The sequence below is a fragment of the Euprymna scolopes genome, chromosome 33 (genome assembly GCF_053919585.1).
Source record: "Euprymna scolopes isolate OS-2025 chromosome 33, ASM5391958v1, whole genome shotgun sequence".
In the NCBI taxonomy this organism is placed as follows: Eukaryota; Metazoa; Mollusca; class Cephalopoda; order Sepiida; family Sepiolidae; genus Euprymna; species Euprymna scolopes.
The window spans coordinates 39,221,373-39,239,689 of NC_136514.1; positions in this window are offsets into that span (position 1 = coordinate 39,221,373).

An 18,317-nucleotide genomic window follows, 5' to 3' on the forward strand; every position below is an offset into this window, starting at 1 on the left:
TTCTTTCTCTCTCTCCCTCTCTCTCTCTCTCTCTCTATATATATATATATATGTATATATATATATATATTGGCAGCCAAATTGAATATCGAAATGCTCATATCTTTGGTTCTTTGGAACGAAACTACATGAAAATTTGTAGGCTTTTTAGAGATTATTAATACTATTCTTTGGTTCACATTTTATGACAATTTGTATAAACGACCCTATATTTTCAAATCAATAAAATATGCCTAAAGTTTCCTACATTTGTATATATAGTGTCCTGCAAGCAAGCTTCAGTTTTGCTGTTTCGATTGTCTCCCATGTGGCCTTGGCAGGTCACTAATATATATATATATATATATATATATATATATATAATTATATATATATATAATTATATATATATATAATTACATATATATATATATAATTATATATATATATATATATATATATATATATATATATATATATATATATATATATATACTAGCTGTACCCTGCCACGCATTGCTGTGGCTCAAATAGTGTAAATAGAAAAAAGTGTCTTATATGTTTAATTTTCCAATATTCTTGGTGGTTCCAATCTCAGTGCAGATGAAGAGATTGCCTTGTTTTCCGACTCTAAAATATGCAACATATAATTGCCCATGTGATAAGCAATCAGTGTGTAAATATAAGCCACATAATTCTAAAGATTGTTCCTGTGCTTTGTTGATCGTGATAGCAAATGTCTACTTGGGAATTGCAATCTCTTAAATTGAAATGGCATGTCTATAGGAATCATAGGAATGCGCAGAATCAGAACATCCTCACCTTTGAAAGCCCCCGTCAAAATTGTTGCTTAGTCATTAATGTTTTACTGAAAGACGTGTGCCATTACAAAGTTTGGGCTGGTTAATATCTCGCAACAGGATGATTAGCACGCCAGTTTTCAATTACAGTACATGTGATTGCATCCCTGGAAAATCTAGCGAATTCAAAAATTCTGTTGGATAGTTGACTGCTTCGTCTGCTTCATCAACAGTGTCGACGGAGTTGTATGTGACTAACGCACAAGAAATGTTCAACTGAATAGTATTGTTGAGTTCATGAACATCTTTGTTCTTAGGTGCAAGAATAGCTCATTCGCTCAGTCAACTGGGATTCTTACAGTTAATTTTGATGTCCGGAAATACTTTTTTTTAATCAATTTTTCTTTTGTTGTCACTAAATTACAGAAGTTTTGTGGCGATGGAATTCGCCATGGGGTAAGATTAGCCGGCACTTTTGCATTCCTAATTTCCAGCAGTTGAGTTGAAAATAACTCTGCTGATTGATCTGGACACGCATATTTCTAGTCAAAAGTAATGTCCTCACATGTCGCCAAAAAGTGGAATATTTTAGGCAAGCATTTATTTCATATGCTGGTGTTGATTTTTTTTTACATGGAGGTCACCACTTATCAAGGCCCGGAGGCCACTCAGGGATAAGGGTTATTGCGTGTACAGTAATCAATGAGATAGTATTGTAGTAATCATTAGTATTGGAGATTTGATAGAGTGTCTTACTTAAGGAGGCGGTTTGTCAGAAATTTTTTATTTTGGACTTAAAGACATCCAAGTTGTAGTCAGGTGGGAAGCAGGCAAACGGAAGAGAGTTCCACAATCGTGCACTTCTGAGAAAGAAGCTCTGCTCATGGATTCTACGTTTTGATTTAGGCACAGATAAAGAGTGGGGAAAATTACTGACAGTGGTTTCAGCCAGTCGGGTGTTTCTCGTGAAAGATTGGCGAGAGTTGACGAGAGATTGGTGCTCAGACGAGCACTTGACATGGAAATAACGTTAAAACACAGAGAGGCTCGCAACGTCTCTTCTGTGGGAGAGAGGCTGCAGGGAAGGGAAAAGGGCATCCCCCACTAAGCTACGAAGTCTATTTTGTACTCTGTCAAAGCAGGATAGGCTCTTTTTAGCAGCTCCTACCCAGATGTGGCAGCAGTACTCCATCCTTGGACGTACTTGGCTTTTATACAGATAGAGATTTGCATCAGTAGTGAGATATCTTCTGGAGCAGTAGAAGGATCCCACCATTTTCCCAGCGTCCTTGGCAACAGACCTGATGTACGTGTTCAATTTCAGATCAGGAGTAAAGGTCAAACCCAGAAGCTTGTCAAAACATGAAGCCTCCCCAAGAAGAGGCCATCCATTTCAATTGATGCCAGATAGGGATCAGAGCGTTGATGATGTAAAGATAGAAGCTTGGTTTTGGATGCATTAAAAGTGACCAGCCACCTCTTCCCCCACTGATTGAGGAATTATAGGTAAGTTTGTCTGAAATCTCCAGCAAGTAATATTACTGCATTTCCAAGTAGTATGTCATTTCCACGCAAATCTTGCAGTGATCGATCAAGAGCCTCCAGTGATTTTTTGAGTACCATTGTGCATTCATCCCAAACAATAAGTTTATATTTCTGCAATAACTTTCCCATACTTGATGTTTTGGAAATGTTGCACATGAGAGTTTCCATAAATTGCATATTCAATGATAATTTTAAAGCCGAATGAGCAGTTCTTCCAGCTTATCCAGATGATGCAAGAACTAAGGCTATGCCAGAATGTGATCGAATGGTTGCCAAAATTAATTTAAGAAGTTTTACCAGTTTCTCCTGATGCATCTAAGAAAAAAATTTCTCCCACCCCATTACTGATAGTCTACATTACTTTGTTGTAAATGTCTTTTTGCCCACGTGTTAGTTTTTTTAATATTTTAATGAATGTACAACAAAAGATCATCTGTGTTGTAAGTTTGTTCCCGACGCAATTCTACATCAAACAAAGTCGCAGCAGATCGATTCGGTGATGTTATTCCCAATTGAGTGAGAACTTTGTTTGCAATTTCTAAGCACAAATTTTCAATCCGTATCAATGCCTCATTATAAATTTCTGCTGTAAAATCCAGATAGGAATTTGCATTTTCATTGCGTCTTTGATGCAAAATTTCTTCGGCCATGTGTGATTTATATTTCTCCCATAACTCTATTGGAGATGAAGTGGAGCAAGTTATCAATATGATGGCAAACAATGCACGAATTGGAATCGGATGCGATGTGTTACATGCATCATTAATGCATTCATCCCAGTGTCCGTGGTCCTGGGTATGACCTAAAACTATATCCGATGGTGAGGCCCCACCTTGCGGGCCTTGGGGAGTGTGGAGCCACCCTTTAATTGCCATTGCTCCCAGGTCCACTCTGACCCGGAGTGGTAGTACCTGTTAGGGTCCCAACTATGGGTTAAATAGAATTTGACTTTAAAAAAATATACTCCATTAAAAATCGTTCCTCAAAATAACTAGATTCGGCGTTACATAACCTGAAAAAGGTTGATATGCCGTAAAAAAAAACAATCAACCAACCCAGTGTCCGTCCAATAAATTCAGAGCTTGACATGCACTGTGAAAAGTGGCATGTGTAACACTATTGACAGTTTTTAATTGCTGGAAAGACGTTGGACCATGGACATTTACCAACAGCATGCGAAGAAAAAACATTCATCTTGTTTGGGATAGTATACACTCAGCCTATTGTGTTTTCTTTGAATATTCCAGGGTGTCCATCTACTCTATCTCCTCGTTTGCGTCGTTCAAATAATTTTCTACTCCTATTCCATGTGTACTACATGGGCATTTCCGAATAGTGTTGGTGCAAAGGCGTCATTTTGACATAACGTGAAAAAAGCCGTTAATGTTGTCGCCGGGGGATTAAGAGCTATTTGTTGCACATAAGAAGCTGTAAAGTAAATGCGTTGTCCATTTTCTAAATGTACTGATAAGTAAACAATAGCTTCGTTCATGCATGGGGGAGGGGGAATTCGCCATACAGCTTCATTACTGCTTATGTATCTTCCAGCTTGAAACTGTGCAATGCATCGATATGTATGCTTGCATTCCTATCATTTCTTTAAGTTTCCAAGCAAAAACTGCCATATATCTGCCTTTATTCACATACTTTCAAATGTATTTGATGGACTTCACTGAGTTACAGTATTCCTCATTAATGTGCGATTTATAGGCTTTTCGTGAATATGGAACAACCTACCGGTTATCGATTTCCATGTCACCATTTCTTATTTGTATGATTGCTAATTTACCGCCATTTTCTATTGATCTTCTGTATAAAGGATATCCATCATTTTCTGTAACAGTGTCTGATAGTAATGCTCGTGGATATCGCTTAGAGCATTTTCCATCTTTCATGAATGGTAAATCTGGATTTAATATACCACAAGGTCCATTTATCATATTTTTTGTCACAACTTCATGCAAATCTTTATCAATGTCAGCATCAGGTATTTCAGCACATATTCCATTGTCGATTTCATTTGAACTGATTTTGTTATAGAGCCAGATTAGTATGTGTGAGTGTGGCAATCCTCTCTTTTACATTCCACCGAATATATCCAGCAGCAGACAGACCCAAATATTTTATGTTTTACAACGAAATCTGTTAGCGATTTCAGCTTTTGTCTGAAAACACGTGCTATAACATCATACCTATCAACTGATGATTGTCCAAGAAGTAATAGTTGCTGTATATCATCCAAATCAGGGTTGTATGCGAATGTAATGAACAGGTCAGGACAGCCATACTGACGAACATATGAAAAAGCATCCTGAGTGTACTCATGCATATGATGTGGACCACCTATATATGAAGACGGCAAAATTGTTAGTCTTCCAACGTTTGTAGTATTACCATCAATTTCAACTGCATCTCACAAATGAACATATTCTTACAGTTACAGTTTAGGACTAAACATATTGTGGCACAATGGCTAGCCCCTTTTTAAGAGAGATGCGGTCTTCTACATTAATACCCCCTATATCTAGCTTCTAACCTTGTGTCTGACTTTGTGATGAAGTTAAAAACGTTTCATGCAGGTGTTTTGTGGGTTTGAGAACGTTAGATCATGTCGGTTGGGTTTGAATGATAGGTTTTATGAAACTTTTAGCAGTGTCAAAATCATTCAAGAAAGATCAGACGTATACGCGGATATCTGAAGTTGAAAAACAAAGCATTATATGAAACGCATATTTCTCTCTCTCATTCTCTCTCTCTCTCTCTCTCTCTCTCTCTCTCTCTCTCTCTCTCTCTCTTTCTTCATTGAAAGAGAGAAATGAAATATAATTTCATTGTTTAAAAAACAGTTGACGCTTGGCTTCTTGGGTCGGCGGACGCGATCTAAGCATGCGTCCGATTCCCGCTGGTTTTATAAAAAATATGCCTCGTATTTGTTCAATCTTAAATAAATTATATATATTTTTATAAAAATGCATTTGTCGCTGTTTTCATACGAGTATTCGATTTCAGCATACCAGTAAAGCCGACGACCGAAAGTTGCCTGTAACGACACAATGACTACACAAGAAGCGACGATGGGAAGATGTCTGCAATGACTACACATAATGCGACTCGTGCCAGACAGTTATAGCCAATGACGTATTGACCCGTTTTCATTGATGTTTCCAGCACGTGTCTATCGTTAGATATCGTTTACTCCCCGCGCAGCTGGTTGCATTCCCAAGACGCTACTCAACCAAGTAAACCTCCCGGGAGGCGGGGCGGTAGTACCACAATATTTATTACTTTCCCTAATACTTTCTTCGATTACACAGATAAATTTCATTTTTTTTCCATTGTTGATGTTCCTTTGATCTATTAAAACAATTATTCTGTTTCGTATTAAAGTTTTCCCCATTTATATAAGACGTTTTTTTATAAATACTATTGTCGTTACAGTTCGTTTTTTTTTTCTCGTTAAAATGCCCCGCAGCAGATCACACTTAGGTTATTGTATTCGCAGTGCCGAATTAAAGCGGCGATTTGTTGCCAGTCAAAATCCTGACCAACGAACATCAGCAAACCAGCGGGGCAGACAAAAGATGATTCAGATTCGTGCCAATGAAGCAGCAGGGCGACGTGCTACCAGACTTGAGGAGACACGATTACGGGTACAAAAATCCCGTAATGCCTTTACAGATCTGCTTCGATCTCAACAGAATGAATATGAGAGACTGAGACGTGTTGAAAGACGTCAACGAGAAACTGTAGATCAGCGTCAAATACGACTCCACGCTCAACAACGATGTGGATCGACTTTCATTCCACTACAACCCTGATTATGATTATAGTTTGACTCACCAGGTTCAAATCGGCACTATGAGTGAAGTGTGTCTTTCTTGTAAGACTCTGAAATTTAAGGATTGTATTGTGCCAACGGAAAAAGTACACTACCTTAACTTGAAGAACGATCAGAACCATTAAAAACGTTGCTTGCTGGATATACTGTTGAATCAAAGCATTTTCTATCGAACATCAGGAAATACAACCCATGCTTCCAAATGAAGTCGTTCCGTGCAGAAATCATTACAGCACAATACATGCCAACTTTTAAAGTAAAAGGAGAAATTTACCATAAAGTTCGATCTCTGCTTCCTTTCCCAGATGGTCATCATAAATTCTTACAAATGTATTTCATCGGTGATAACAATGATGAACTGAATGCACGCTGTTGAATTTCGACTGGCACAAGAAGGTCCATTGTTTCCGAACTGCAAGACATGCTTCATAATAAAAAAAATAGTGCTTTTATTCAAAACTGCAATTGAAATGATGCCACCTGATACACACAAAATTGTTATTCGTGCTGACAAAGCTCCTGCTGGAGAACACGTGTGAAGATTCAATGCGCTTAACTATAGATGAAGCGGCAATTGGTATAGTTCTTGTTCCAACCTAGGAATATTGTTCTTCATAGGAGAAATGATCAATTGACAAACATTGGTGAAACTCATCGATGCTACGATGTCCTACAATATTTAATTATATTTTGGGATGGTGCTGATGGATGTCATTTCAATGTTAACATGATAAATTCAGTTAATGGTGAAGAAACAAATAAAAAATGCAGCGCAATGAACTATTATTCATACCGATTAATGATTCGGGAAAATGAAGCCAATCACATTCTGAAATGCTGTCAATTGTTCCACCAATACATCGTAGACATGTATGCAAAAATTGAATCTGAACGTTTGCTATTCATACGTTTGAATCAGTCCAAACTTCGCTCTTAAGAATATGTTCATTTGCGAGATGCAGTTGAAATTGATGGTAATACAACCAATGTTGGAAGACTAACGATTTTGCCGTCTTCATATATAGGTGGTCCACGTCATATGCATGAGTACACTCAGGATGCCTTTTCATATGTTCTTCAGTATGGCCGCCTTGGCCTATTCATTACATTCGCATACAACCCTGCTTTGGATGATATACAGCAACTATTACTTCTTGGACAATCATCAGTTGATAGGTATGATGTTATAGCACGTGTTTTCAGACAAAAGCTGAAATCACTAACAGATTTCGTTGTAAAACATAAAATATTTGGGTCTGTCTGCTGCTGGATATATTCGGTGGAATGTAAAAGAGAGGATTACCACACTCACACATACTAATCTGGCTTTATAACAAAATCAGTTCAAATGAAATCGACAATGGAATATATGCTGAAATACCTGATGCTGACATTGATAAAGATTTGCATGAAGTTGTGACAAAAAATATGATAAATGGACCTTGTGGTATATTAAATCCAGATTTACCATTCATGAAAGATGGAAAATGCTCTAAGCGATATCCACGAGCATTACTATCAGACACTGTTACAGAAAATGATGGGTATCCTTTATACAGAAGATCAATAGAAAATGGCGGTAAATTAGCAATCATACAAATAAGAAATGGTGACATGGAAATCGATAACCGATAGGTTGTTCCATATTCACCAAAAGCCTATAAATCGCACATTAATGAGGAATACTATAACTCAGTGAAGTCCATCAAATACATTTGAAAGTATGTGAATAAAGGCAGATATATGGCAGTTTTTGCTTGGAAACTCAAAGAAATGATAGGAATGCAAGCATACATATCGATGCATTGCACAGTTTCAAGCTGGAAGATACATAAGCAGTAATGAAGCTGTATGGCGAATTCCCCCTCCCCCATACATGAACGAAGTTCAACTATTGTTCACTTATCAGTACATTTAGAAAATGGACAACGTGTTTACTTTACATTTTCAAATGTGCAACAAATAGCTCTTAATCCCCCGGCGACAACATTAACGGCTTTTTTCAGGTTATGTCAAAATGACGCCTTTGCACCAACACTATTCGTAAATGCCCATGTATTACACATGGAATAGGAGTAGAAAATTATTTGAACGACGCAAATGAGGAGATAGAGTAGACGGACACCCTGGGATATTCAAAGAAAACACAATAGGCTGAGTGTATACTATCCCAAACAAGATGAATGTTTTTTCTTCGCATGCTGTTGGTAAATGTCCATGGTCCAACGTCTTTCCAGCAATTAAAAACTGTCAATAGTGTTACACATGCCACTTTTCACAGTGCATGTCAAGCTCTGAATTTATTGGACGGACACTGGATTGGTTGATTGTTTTTTTTACGGCATATCAACCTTTTTCAGGTTATGTAATGCCGAATCTAGTTATTTTGAGGAACGATTTTTAATGGAGTATATTTTTTTAAAGTCAAATTCTATTTAACCCATAGTTGGGACCCTAACAGGTACTACCACTCCGGGTCAGAGTGGACCTGGGAGCAATGGCAATTAAAGGGTTGCTTCACACCGCAAGGTGGGGCCTCACCATCGGATATAGTTTTAGGTCATACCCAGGACCACGGACACAGGGATGAATGCATTAACGATGCATGTAACACATCGCATCCAATTCAAATTCGTGCATTGTTTGCCATCATATTGACAACTTGCTCCCCTTCATCTCCAATAGAGTTATGGGAGAAATATAAATCACACATGGCCGAAGAAATTTTGCATCAAAAACGCAATGAAAATGCAAACCCTATCTGGATTTTACAGCAGAAATTTATAATGAGGCATTGATACGGATTGAAAATTTGTGCTTAGAAATTGCAAACAAAGTTCTCACTCAATTGGGAATAACATCACCGAATCGATCTGCTGCGACTTTGTTTGATGTAGAATTGCGTCGGGAACAAACTTACAACACAGATGATCTTTTGTTGTACATTCATTAAAATATTCAAAAACTAACACGTGGGCAAAAAGACATTTACAACAAAGTAATGTAGACTATCAGTAATGGGGTTGGAGAAATTTTTTTTTCTTAGATGCACCAGGAGAAACTGGTAAAACTTCTTAAATTAATTTTGGCAACCATTCGATCACATTCTGACATAGCCTTAGTTCTTGCATCATCTGGAATAGCTGCAGCATTACTGCCAGCTGGAAGAACTGCTCATTCGGCTTTAAAATTATCATTGAATATTCAATTTATGGAAACTCTCATGTGCAACATTTCCAAAACATCGAGTATGGGAAAGTTATTGCAGAAATATAAACTTATTGTTTGGGATGAATGCACAATGATACTCAAAAAATCACTGGAGGCTCTTGATCGATCACTGCAAGATTTGCGTGGAAATGACATACTACTTGGAAATGCAGTAATGTTACTTGCTGGAGATTTCAGACAAACATTACCTATAATTCCTCAATCAGTGGAGGAAGAGGTGGCTGGTCACTTTTAATGCATCCAAAACCAAGCTTCTATCTTTACATCATCAACGCTCTGATCCCCATCTGGCATCAATTGAAATGGATGGCTCTCGTCTTGGGGAGGCTTCATGTTTTGACAAGCTTCTGGGTTTGGCCTTTACTCCTGATCTGAAATTGAACACGTACATCAGGTCTGTTGCCAAGGACGCTGGGAAAATGGTGGGATCCTTCTACTGCTCCAGAAGATATCTCACTACTGATGCAATTCTCTATCTGTATAAAAGTCAAGTACGTCCAAGGATGGAGTACTGCTGCCATATCTGGGTAGGAGCTGCTAAAAAGAGCATATCCTGCCTTGGCAGAGTACAAAATAGACTTCCTGGCTTTGTGGGGATGCCCTTTTCTCTACCCTGCAACCTCTTTCCCACAGAAGAGACGTTACGAGCCTATCCTTGTTTTATCGTTATTTCCATGGCAGGTGCTCGTCTGAACTCCAATCTCTGGTCCCCCCTCGCCAATCTTTCACGAAAAACACCCGTCTAGCTGAATCCACTGTGAAAAATTTCCCCCACTCTATATCTGTGCCTAAATCAAAACGCGGATTCCATGAACAAAGCTTCTTTCTTAGAACTGCGCGCCTGTGGAACTCTTTTCTGTTTGCCTGCTTCCCACCTGACTACAACTTGGATGTATTCAAGTCCAATGTTAACAAATTCCTAATGAACCGCCCCCTTAAGTAAACACTTCATCAAATCTCCACACTAACGTAATGTACTTGCAATAACCCTCATCCCTGAGTGGCTTCCGGGCCTTGATAAGTGGTGATCACCGTGTAAAAAAAAAAAAAAAAAGAAGACCGAAAGTTCTACGGTATTTTTTTTTAAAATTCATGTTTTAAATTTATTTTGATAACATGAAAACATACCCGGATTCTAACGTTTAAGTAGATTTGGAGAAAGTAAAAAAAAAAAAAAAAAAAACGGAAAAAAAGACGGAAGAGAAAAAAAATTGATCGACAAAAAAAAAAAAAGAAAATAAATAAATAAATAAAAACAGAACAGAATCATACTAAATGACGTAGACGCACGTATGTGTAAATATAAGTAAAACATAAGTCAATCATACACCGGTAATGATAAAGAAATAATCAGGAGGAAGAAAAAAACAACAAATTAATTCACGTTAGGGTTTGTGCTCCTTTGATAGAATTATAAATTTAAATATAAATTTCAAACAAAACAAATATCTGTTTATTTTGTAATAATGCGTTGTTTTGGCTTCAAACGTATCTAATACGTATTTATTTTATTCAAATTAATTACATTTTTTTTTCTATAAAAAAACAGGATGAATGATGTCCTTATCGATAACAAAAGTCACAAATGGTTCTGGAAAATTGAATAATGAAACTAGATTAAACCGGAAGTATTTCCGGAAAGTAGCCTCAGCCAAACTCGAAACGAAAATAATTAAAAAAAAAAATTTTTTTATCTAATAATTTTTATTTTATTTTAATAACATAAAAACATACCTGGATTCTAATGAGTTAATGTCCAAAAGTTTCAATAGAAATGGTAACGCAGAATATTTGTTTTGTCAATTGAACAAACCAAGACTTAGTAAGAGTAAAAAAGGAAAAAATTGAAAAAAAAAACAAAGATAAATAGAAACACAAGCAGAGAGAGAGAGAGAGAGAGAGAGAGAGAGAGAGAGAGAGAGAGAGAGAGAGAGAGAGAGAGAGAGAGGACAGCAGTGACCACAGTCCAGCCCAATGAACCAGTAATAAAAATTGAACATACGAATGAAAAGTAGAATCATTTAAACATGTTTCCACCTCTCGGAAACATTTCAAATGAACTACGAAAATGTTCTTTTACATTTTTAACACATCTTGAATATATTCTAAACATTTTAAATACTTTCTGAAGCGGACGCTTCACAGAACGCCTGAAACGCGTTAAAAACAATTTCAATGATTTAAAAACATTATTACAATGATCTAAACATAATTTCCAATGAAAAACCAAGACACGGAATAATAAAATAATGTTAAAAAACCACCCCCTTATTTAAATATACATCTTTCTCTCGTTGGAATTTCTTAACCCATTATATATATATATATATATATATATATATATATATATATATATATATATATATATAATGGGTTAAGAAATATATATATATAGTGAGTTTGGAAAATATATTATTGGCAATTACCTTACGCAGAATGTTCTGCGTTTCATCCCTGTATGGAATCGTTTGGCTAAAATGCATCATCAAGTATTTCAACCTGACGATTTCCTCCGGCGTAAAACGAGAAAGCCTCAATATAGCTTGACGGTCATCAATATATTTTAATAACTTACTTCCTAGTTGTACTCACGTTTGTGAAAGAAATACTGAAAATCGATAATAATAATTAGCCCTCATCTGAAAACATAAACGTTTAATGGTAATCTGTTCTACCAACCGCTTAGGTCAAGTTCTGATGTGTGTATTAAAAATATGCGTTCGTTTCATTTTGTTTCAAAATTTCCGGATAAGCTGCTCCCTGGAGCCTAATTATTATTAATTCACTTTTAATTAAAATTTTAATGAAATTATAGAGCAAGTGGCATCCAGGTTCAATCCCATGCTAATGACTACTTAACTCTTTACCAGAATCACTGGTTTTTTTTTTAATAAGGCGATTTTTCATTAAATCACCGTAGTTATTTCACATTTTCTTTTCCTTTTTTTTTTTTTTTTTTTTTTATAATTGTCTATATCAAACACTTGACTTTTAATCTAACTTCCCAATTTTAACACGACTTCCCTTCTCTAGACGCAGTTTAAAATGGTAGACTACAGGGAGAAATAACGGTTTTCCATTACAAAATAAAGATAACAAAAAAGAAAAAGAAGAAAAGAAAAAAAGACTCTCGAACTTTCTTATGTTTGCCACATTAAAAGTACCAATTCTATCTCTATCTTGCAATCCTTTCTTATAAGGTAATCTTTTACTTTTATTTATTACTAGCATGGGTGCCCGGCGTTGCCCGGGTGTTTGGAGGTGTATGCTGAGCAAAAAAAAGGGGTAATTTTTTAAACTTTGACCCCTATTATGACCCCTGAAAATTTATTTTTTTGGCCTCAAATCAAGTTATTAAGTTAGATCCATGTCCACGGAACCTATATCTAAAATTTCAAGGGTGTAGACCCAAAATTGTCGGAGAAGTTTGCTAGAGTTCTCAAAGCTCAAATCGTTGAACTTTGACCCCTTAATCGCCAAATTTCTGGCTAAAAACCGATCACATAGATTTTTCCAAATCTCAGTACCCTGTATAATTTCGAGTCTGTAGACTAAAAATTGACAGAGTTATTTCGTAGGGAAATGTACACAGACACACACACACACACACACACACACACACACACACACACTTTCACTTTTATAGATATGTAGATTTAAAATTTGAGTCTGACAGAATGACAAAGTGATATTGCAAACCGATATATTAAACAAACGAACTTCAAAGAGACAAATGAACACATAAGTAAAAAAAAAAAAATGTATTAGAAAACATTTCTTGATTATTCCACGTTTTTTTTACAGACCTGACGACTGAAGTTCGCTCTTAATAAAAATTGTTTTTTATAGTCTTAATTTTGACTTCCTTTTTCATAAAAAACTAAAAGAAATCAAGAAGGAAAAGAAATTTAATTTTATTCTTTTTTCATTAATTTCTTTCTGTGCAAAGCAATTCTTTCAAACTTAATCTGTTTCCAAAATGTTTTTATTTCATTCCCCTCCCCCTTCATTCATTTTCCTCCGCATCCTGGCAAGTATTAAAATAAACCATTTATAATATTTATTTATGGATTTATTTACTTATCATTTCTTTTGTATCGGTAAATGAATTCTATGCACCCACCATGTTTAAGTTTGGGAGTAAAAAATGTACGATGAACAGAAGGATAGGGAAAATAATGTATATAAATACGCAATCATAGGTCATTATAAACATCATATACATTTACAAAACTTCCAAATTGGATTGAAATAAAGAACACGATGATTTATACTGAAACTCATCTAATATTAATAATAAAAAAATAATAAAAAAAACACAAGTTGCTTGTTTAAGTATTATAAGCAATTAAATATTTCGTTGTATTATAGATTTTAAAGATTAGAATGCGTTCTTTAATTACTTATAAATTACATTTTAAAAAGTGAAGGAACACGATTTGATTTGTAGTAAAATTGAAGTTTATTTAATAAAATTAAATGAAAATTATGCATGTAAGAATATGAATATTTGAAGCAGAACACAAGCAAAACATTTGATATGAGTTAAGACAATAAACAAATATTAAAATTAAACAATTTTTTTAATCAAAATGATTTTTTTTTAATCAAAATGAACCACAATATTTTTAAATACAAATGAACCACAATATTTTTTCAAAATCAAAAACAATATTTTTAATGGGTTTGTATTACTGTACACATAGATTCGAAAAAGTTGCCAAAAACAAATATATAACAAATAAATGTTATCAAAGGCAAGATAAGTTACTTTTCTACCAAACTGGATATATTTTTCGTATTTTTATTCAATGTAACATGTTTATTCAGCTCGAAAACCATACAGTGTTTACCGATGTATTGGAAAATTCAAGATGGCGTCTTAGTCCCTCTTGAACACGGTAAGTTTGGGAAAAGGTGTTATAAATAAAAAACTGAATAAAATACTGTTAAAAACTCGCTCAATATGTTACCGTGACATAGGTTGACATATATTCGGCGGGTTTTTAATAGTATTTTTTCTAGTTTTTTATTTATAACACCTTTTCCCAAACTTACCGTGTTAAAGAGGGAGTGAGGCGCCATCTTGAATTTTCCAATACATCGGTAAACACCGTATGGTTTTCGAGCTGAATAAACATGTTACATTGAATAAAAACACGAAAAATATATCCAGTTTGGTAGAAAAGTAACTTATCTTGCCTTTGATAACATGTATTTGTTATATATTTGGTTTTTGACAACTTTTTCGAATTTATGTGTACAGTAATACAAACCCGTTTTTCGAGCTGAATAAATATGCTACATTGAATAAAAACACGAAAAATATATCCAGTTTGGTGGAAAAGTAACTTATCTTGCCTTTGATAACATTTATTTGGGTAATCTCCAAAAATACCGTTAGGGCTTACAACATGGCCGCCAGAAGAGTCAACAAAAAACTGCGAATAAAATATATAAAACTCGTAATTTCTGTTTTTAAAGTGGGTTGTCAATTTTCTTTATGAAATATACTTCCAAAATAAACTATTACAGTCGTTTAAAACATAATAGAAGTATTATTTTTTATTTTTTAAAAACAATGTTTACAAAATGTCTACGAACGTGCGTAGACATTTTGTAAACATTGTTTGGTTGCCATAACAACGTGACGGTAGTGAACATGTGTGTGTGCGTGTGTGCGCGTGTGCTTGCTAGTACTACTATTAAGTTTGTCGGAGCGTTTGATTTCGTGTAGTTTAGTTTCGTATTTTTTTAATTTGTGAATAACAAGTTATTAAAAAATTAAACCCTTCCAAGATGGACAATAAATAAAGCCATAATATTTTATGGTAAAGGTAAGAGCGTAGAAACCATTGTTTTTTAGGAGATGTGATTATTGGATTAACCAATCAGAAATCGTCTGTGGCACACACATCTCTGTTTTTATAGATATATAGATAGAAGATAGATAGATATAGATAGATAGATAGATAGATAGAAGATAGATAGATAGATAGATAGATAGAAGATAGATAGATAGATAGATAGATAGAAGATAGATAGATAGATATAGATATAGATAGATAGATAGATAGATAGATAGAAGATATAGATAGAAGATATAGAAGATAGATATAGATAGAAGATAGATAGATAGATAACCGTTCCTTTAAAGAATAATGTTGCTTTTCTATTCCTTTTCGCGTTTTTAAAAACTTTTGCTGTATTTTATCCTTGTGGGTTTTTTTTTTCACGGTCAATAAACTGTCCACCATAAATCCCAGTAAAAAGAAAAGTTTTACACGAAAATCAGGGTTACGGTTAGATTCTTCCATCATGCGGGGCAATAAAAACAATGTTTATCGATTTTTATACTTTTGCGAAATTGATTTTTAACGGTCCCATGACTTTAAATAGTTTTTCAAGCTTAACAATACTCTTAAATCCGGGCTGGCAATACAACGTTTGCCATAATTCAATAGACATCGCTGGGAGCTAAAATTTTCGTGAGTTAATATACTTTCCCGGGCAATACTGGTTAGTTAATTTCTAATATTTTCTATTATATACGTTACAAATGAAAATTATAGTCCAGCGGAATAAAATATTCATGACATATTTTTTTGTAATGGCTATACTCCAAAAATTTAAGCGCGAACAAGATTTGTCCTTGCATACGCATGTTTCCGGAAGTTAAATCGGAAGTTAAATATATATATATATATATATATATATGCAGTGATCACCACTTATCAAGGCCAGGAAGCCACTCAGGGATAAGGGTTACGTTAGTGTGGAGATTTGATGAAGTGTTTACTTAAGGGGGCGGTTCATTAAGAATTTGTTAACGTTGGACTTGAACACATCCAAGTTGTAGTCCGGTGGGAAGCAGGCAGACGGAACAAAGTTCCACAGGCGTGCAGTTCTAAGAAATAAGCTTTGTTCATGGAATCCGCGTTTTGATTTAGGCACAGATATAGACTGGGGGAAATTTTTCACAGTGGATTCAGTTAGACGGGTGTTTTTCGTGAAAGATTGGCGAGGGGGGGGACCAGAGATTGGAGTTCAGACGAGCATCTGCCATGGAAATAACGATAAAACCAGGATAGGCTCGCAACGTCTCTTCTGTGGGAGAGAGGTTGCAGGGTAGAGAAAAGGGCATCCCCCACTAAGCCACGAAGTCTATTTTGTACTCTGTGAAGTTGAGCTGTTTCCTGGAGCGTTTTGTGTTAATTTTTCACCCTTTGCATACACATTATCGCCACGCATGTCAGAACGTATATATATATATATATATATATATATATATATATACTTGTTTATTGTTATATAAACATGCTCACATCCCGCTGCTACAAACAGCCACTTGTTTCAATCAAACAACAGATATCATCAGGCAGCGACTTGACTATTCAAAAGTTCAATGAATATTCATTGAACTTTTGAATAGTCAAGTCGCTGCCTGATGATATCTGTTGTTTGATTGAAACAAGTGGCTGTTTGTAGCAGCGGGATGTGAGCATGTTTATATAACAATAAACAAGTATTATCAGCTCTTTTTATTGAGCACTATCTAACAACCTCGTTGAATTCATTAGTCCATTACTTTTGAATATAAAATAACCCCAAGTATATATATATATATATATATATATATATATATATATATATATATATATATATATATATATATATATGAATTTATCTTTATATAATAAAAGCGGGGCAGTTTTTCCACTCTGGAACAAAATACCGTAGGTTTACAACAACAGATCAAGAGATGGCACATACAAATGTATTATGTCCACACTATTAGCATGTCATTATATACACATTTAGGCGTTATATTAAAATCTAGTATTTATTCCGAAGAGCGACACGATCACAGTCTCACCATCTTCAGAGGAAGTAGTTCCTATTTCCCTCTCTGATTGCCCTGTACTCCACCAATTTTACTTGACACCGGCACCATTCCTACATATTCCTACTCTACTGGTTTTAACCGCTCTTAATTTATTATTCGACATAACTTTCAGGAAGAACCTTCCATGCATTTTCTTCCTAGCCAGTTCCTCTGCCCTTTCTCTATTCATACGTTTCACATAATCAGCCTTGGTCTCACATACCTCCACTTCATTGGCCACAACCTTAAGCATCCACTCCTCACTTCTAACCACATGTTCCTTCAACGACATCTCCTCGGTTCTAACACAATCTTTTACACTTTTCAATCCTCTCCCACCATCTTTCCTCTTTTGATACAGCCTTGCTACGCTACTTCGAATGTGAATATACCAAACATTGCTAAAACCTTTCTTGTTTTGATATCCATGGCATGCAAATCCTTGACAGAACATTCTAAAATTCCCGCACTGTATCTCAAAACACTGACTGCCCATGCATTTACTGCTTTCATTAGGTTTCCTGCATACAGTTTCGACTTTGCAATTCGTTTCACTCTTCTAAGGTACTCCTTCCTGACTTTTTCTTCATTTCTCTGTTCATGATGCCTACACCCTCCAGCACTCCCAAATACGTATATCCCGTATCTTCTATTTCTTTCATGATTTCTCCATTTGGCAGCAATATTCCATTCGAATGAACCTTTACTCCTCTTTTCATCACCAGCACCGCACATTTATTAATCCCAAACTCCACCCCAATGTCTTCTGAGCATGTCCCCACAAGTTCTACCAGTCTCTCCATTTCCTTTTCATTTCTACCGAATATTTTCAAATTATCCATAAACAGTAGATGGTTGAGGCGTCTGTCATCAGATCCAAAGTTATACCCCAGTTTTTCTCTATTCAAGAGGATGCACAGTAGATAGTTGAGGCGTCTGTCATCAGATTCAAGTTATACCCCAGTTTTTGTCTCTTCAAGAGGATGCTCAGTGACATCATTATTATTACAAAAAGAAGTGGCGATAACGAATCTCCTTG